Here is a 6,000-nt window from a genome sequence, read left to right on the forward strand (position 1 = left end):
GGACATTGATAAGATGCGGAACTGGGCTGAGAAGTGGCAGATGGATTTCAACCCAGATAAGTGTGAGGTTGTTCATTTTGGTAGGTCAAATATGATGGCAGAATATAGTATTAATTGTGAGACTCTTGGCAGTGTGGAGGATCTTGGGGTCCGATTCTATAGGATGCTCAAAGCAGCTGCGCAGGTTGACTCTGTGGTTAAGAAGGCGTATGGTGTATTGGCTTTCAGGTAATGTTGCAGCTATATAGGACCCTGGTCAGACCCCTCTTGGAGTACTGTGCTCAGTTCCGGTCGCTTCACTACAGAAAGGATGTGGAAGCCATAGAAAGGGTACAGAGAAGATTTACAAGGATTTTACCTGGATTGGGGAGCATGCCTTATGAGAATAGGTTGAGTGAACTCGGCCTTTTCTCCCTGGAGCAAAGGAGGATGAGAGGTGACCTGATAGATGTGTATAAGATGATGAGAGGCATTGATCGTGTAGATAACCAGAGGCTTTTTCCCAGGGCCACAAGAGGACACAAGTTTAAAGTGCTGGGATTAGGTACAGAGGAGATGTCAGGGGTAAGTTTTTCACTCAAAGAGTGGTGAGTGCGTGGAATGGGCTGCCTGCAACGGTGGTGGAGGCAGATACGATATGGTCTTTTAAGAGACTTTTAGATAGGTACATGGAGCTTAGTAAAATAGAGGGCTATAGGTAAGCCTAGTAATTTCTGAGGGAGGGACATGTTCGGCACAACGTTGTGGGCCAAAGGGCCTGTATCGTGCTGTGGGTTTTCTATGTTTCTGTTTTTAACACTGGCGCACCTCAGGGGTGTGTGCTTAGCCCACTGCTCTACTCTCTATGTACACGTGACTGTGTGGCTAGGCATAGCTCAAATACCATCTATAAATTTGCTGATGATACAACCATTGTTGGCAGAATCTCAGGTGGTGACAAGAAGGTGTACAGGAGTGAGATATGCCAACTAGTGGAATGGTGCTGCAGCAACAACCTGGCACTCAATGTCAGTCAGATGAAAGAGCTGATTGTGGACTTCAGGAAGGGTAAGATGAAGGAACACATACCAATCCTCATAGAGGGATCAGAAGTGGAGAGAGTGAGCAGTTTCAAATTCCTAAATGTCAAGATCTCTGAGGATCTAACCTGGTCCCAACATCTTGATGTAGTTATAAAGAAGGCAAGATAAGTGGCTAGACTTTAATAGGAGTTTGAAGAGATTTGGCATGTCAACAAATACACTCAAAAACTTCTGTAGTTGTACCATGGAGAGCATTCTGACAGGCTGCATCACTGTCTGGTATAGAGGGTCTACTGCACAGGACCAAAAGAAGCTGCAGAAGGTTGTCAATCTAGTCAGCTCCATCTTGGGTACTAGCCTACAAAGTACCCAGGACATCTTCAGGGAGCAGTGTCTCAGAAAGGCAGCGTCCATTATTAAGGCCCTTCAGCACCCAGTGGATGCTCTTTTCTCACTGTTACCATCAGGCAGGAGGTACAGGAGCCTGAAGGAACACACTCAGCGATTCAGGAACAGCTGCTTCCTCTCTGCCGTCTGATTCCTAAATAAACATTGAACCTTTGGATACTACCTCGCTTTTTTTTTGAATATACAGTATTTTTGTTTTTGCACATTTAAAAAAATCTATTCAATATATGTATACTGTAATTGATTTACTTGATTATTATTAATTTAATTTAATTTAATTTTTTATTTTTTTTCTCTGCTAGATTATGTATTGAATTGCTGCTGCTAAGTTAACAAATTTCATGTCACATGCTGGTGATAATAAACCTGACTGATTCTGAGTATTCACTACGGAAAAGAACCTTGGCGATTGTAGGGATAATTTACAGCAGACTGAAAGGCTTGTGCATAGCGACATCAAGAAAGAGGATGTGCTGAAGGTCTTGGAAAACATCAAGTTGGTTGTAGACGGGTCATATTCTGTATGGAGGTCGGTGACCAGTGGTGTGCCTTAGGGATCTGTACTGGGATGCCTACTCTTCGTGATTTTTGTAAATGACCTGGATGAGGAAGTGGAGTGATGGGTTCGTAAATTTGCTGATGACAAAAGGTTGGGGTTGTTGTGGACGGTGTTGGAGGGCTGTCAGAGGTTATAGCGGGACATTGATAGAATGCAAAACTGGGTTGAGACGTGGCAGATGGAATTCAACCCAGATAAGTGTGAGGTAGTTCATTTTGGCAGGTCAAATACGATGGCAGAATATAGCATTAATTGTAAGACTTGGCAGTGTGGAGGATCAGAGGGATCTTGGGGTCCAAGTCCATAGGACACTCAAAGCTGCTGTACAGGTTGACTCTGTGGTTAAGAAGGCATATGGTGTATTGGCCTTCATCAGTCGTGGGATTGAGTTTAAGAGCCAAGAGGTAATGTTGCAGCTATATAGGACCCTGGTCAGACCCCTCTTGGAGTACTGTGCTCAATTCTGGTTACCTCATTACCGGAAGGGTATGGAAACCATAGAAAGGGTGAAGAAGAAATTTACAAGGATGTTGCCTGGATTGGGGAGCATGCCTTATGAGAATAGGTTGAGTGAACTCGGCCTTTTCTCCTTGGAGCGACGGAGGATTAGAGGTGACCTGATAGAGGTGTACCAGATGATTAGAAGCATTGATCATGTGGATAGTCAGAGGCTTTTTCCCAGGGCTGAAATAGCTAGCATGAGAGTGCATAGTTTTAAGGTGCTTGAAAGTAGATACAGAGGAGATTGTAGGTTTTTTTATGCAGAGAGTGGTGAGTGCGTCGAATGGGCTGCCGGTGACAGTGATGGAGGCTAGTACTATATGGTCTTTTAAGAGACTCCTGGATAGGTACATGGAGCTTAGAAAAATAGAGGGCTATGGGTAACCCGAGGTAATTTCTGAAGTAAGTACATGTTTGGCACAGCATTGTGAGTTGAAGGGCCTGTATTGTGCTGTAGGTTTTCTGTGTTTCTATATTTCATGTCCACTGACACCTAGAACTTCCACCTTACTGCTAATGTCTTACACAGTGGAGACTGATGCAAAATACTTAGATAGTTCATTCACCATTTCCTTGTCCCCCATTACTAACTCTCCAGCATCTTTTTCCAGCAATCCTATATCCCCTCTTGCCTCTCTTTTACAGTTTATGTATCTGAAGACCCTTTTGGTATCCTCTTCAGTGTTATTAGCTTGCTTGCTTTCAGTTTCCATCTTTGTATCTTCATGACTTTTTAAGTTGCCTTCTATTGGTATTTATACCTTTTATTTTGGCTTTGACTTCTCTTATTAGCCACGGTGTGTTATCTTTCATTTAGAATACTTCTTCCTCTTTGGGATTCATATTGTATATCCTGTGCCTTCGGAATTGCTTCCAGAAATTCCTGCCATCGTTGCTCTGCCGTCATCCCTGCCAGTGTTCTTTTCCAATCAATTCTGGCCAACTCTAATGGCTCCCTTTACTTCATGTAATCCTGGTACATCTGACTTTAGCTTCTCCTTCTCAAATTTCAAGATGAATTTGATCATATTATCCCTCAGTGTACTTTGACCATAAGCTCTCTAATCGATTCTGGTTCATTGTACAACACCCAATCCAGGAAAGGTGATCCTCTCGTGGGTTCAACCATGAGTTGCTCTAAAAAGCCATCTCACTGGCACTCTAGAAATTCCCCAACCTGTAATCCAGCACCAACTTGATTTTCCCAATCTACCTGCATATTGAAGTCCCCCATGACTGTTGTAACATTGCCCTTTCGACATTCATTTTCTATCTCCCATTGTAATTTGTACTACTGTTTTGGGAGGTCTGTATACCACTCGGGGTCTTTTTATCCTTGCAGTTCTTCAGCTCAATGCACAATGATTCAACACCTTCTTTGTCACTGTTCTCTAATGATTTGATGTAAATTTTTACCAACAGAACAATGCCACGACTCTGCCTTCCTGCCTATCCTTTGATACAATGTGTATCCTTGGACATTAAGCCCCCAACTATAATCTTTCAGCCATCATTCAGTGATAACTAGAACATCATACCTGCCAATCTGCAACTGTACTGCAAGTTCATTTACCTTATTTCAGATTCTACATGCATTCAAATATAACATCTTCAGTCCTGTATTCACCTTTTTAGACTTTGTCCACGTTTTTACGTTGCAATTCATCTTGCTGACTGCAATTTTTCCCTATCCACAGCCTCTCCTCATTACACATTACCTCTGTTTGTAAGCCAGCTACCTCATATTCAGCACTATTATCCGCCTTTCCTACGATACTTCTTGCATTGAAACATACGCAGCTCAGAAAACTAGTCGCACCATGCTCAACAGTTTGATTCCTAACTTTGTCTGAGGTCTTACCAACATTTGCCTCCACAACCTCTCCAGTAACTGTTCTGGCACTCTGATTCCCATCCCCCTGCAACTCTTGATTAAATCCCACCATGAAGCATTAACAAACCTTCCACTAGGATATTAGTTCCCTTCCATTTCAGATGCAAACCATCCCCTCTGTACAGATACTACTTTCTCTGGAAGAGGGCCCAATGATCCAAAAATCTTATGCGCTCCCTCCTATACCAACTCCTTAGCCACATGTTAAACTTTATAATCTTTCAAGTTCTGGCCTCACTGGCATGTGGCATGGGTAGCAATCCTGAGATCACAACCCTGAAGGTCCTGCCCTTTAACTTTGCTTCTATTTCTCTGAATTCCCTACACAGATTCTTGGCACTCATCCTACTCATGTAATTGGTACCTACGTGAACCACGACTTCTGGCTATTCACCCTCCCACCTAAGAATGTTGACGACTCAGTCCAAGATATACTGGACCCTGGCACCTGGGAAGGCAACAAACCACCCAGGAATCTCGTTTTCACCCACAGAAGCTCCTTCCATCCCCCTAACTAACAAAACCCCTCTCACCACAACATGCCTCTTCCCCCCCCACTTCTGAGTCTCAGAGGTAGACTCAGTGCCAGAGACTCAACCGATGTGACTTTCCCCTCCCCCCTCACCCGACAGTATCCAAAGTGATATACTTGTTGATGAGGAGAATGGCCATAGGTACCCTGCACTGGCAGCTTAACCCCTTTCCCCTTCCTGACTATCCTGACTCAATTTCCTATGTCCTGCACCTTGGGTGTAACTACCTCTCTATATATCCTATCCATCACCCCTCAGCCTCCAGAACGATCCGGAGTTCATCCGGTTCCAGCTCCAACTCCTTAATGTGGTTTGTTAGAAGTTGCAGCTGGATGTACTTCTCGCAAGTACTGTATAGTCGTCAAGTACACTGGAGCTTTCCCTGTCTTCCTAAATCCTGCAAGAGGAGCATTTCGCTATTCTGCCTGGCATCTCTGCTATCCTAGCAGAGCAGATATAAAGAAGAGAAGGAAAGAAAATCTTGATATATTCTTTCCTTTGCTTCCTCTGAGTGAAGCCTCTCTTTGTTGAAGCATCAAGGAGCTAAAGCCTCAAGATCACCACTCTGACTACATCCACTTAAACAATGCCCTTGCCTTCCTTTACTTTGCTGTTACTAATCAATCCCAAATGTGATTGTTCACTGGTCAAAATTCTTTTTCGCTGCCACAACCCACTGCTGCCTTTTATTCTCAGGCAGTGGACCTTCCTCTCCAAACTTCCAATGTCTGGAATGGCCGCTGGTGAAAGCTCCTTTTACTTACCTTGCACCTTCCAGCTACCATCCATGCAATGGCCGACCAATTTCCTAATTTCTCATTATTGACCCAGTCTAATCCTCTAACTGTCTTGTGCTCCCAGCTAACGTCCATTCATTTTATATTCAGTCTAAGCAATTTCTTTGGAATCTGCTCCTTTTAACACTAATACCGTAACGGTTTTAACTCCTTGGGATGGAATGTGACCCCAGATGAGGTTTCCACATCTGTAGCATCCCTGCTGAGGTACAGGCGAGTGTTGTATTGTCCCTTTCATAAACGTCCATGGTCCTGTTTCCCTCTCCACTAATGCTGTTTGACTGCA

This window comes from Hemitrygon akajei, chromosome 3 (genome assembly GCF_048418815.1).
Source record: "Hemitrygon akajei chromosome 3, sHemAka1.3, whole genome shotgun sequence".
Taxonomy (NCBI): domain Eukaryota; kingdom Metazoa; phylum Chordata; class Chondrichthyes; order Myliobatiformes; family Dasyatidae; genus Hemitrygon; species Hemitrygon akajei.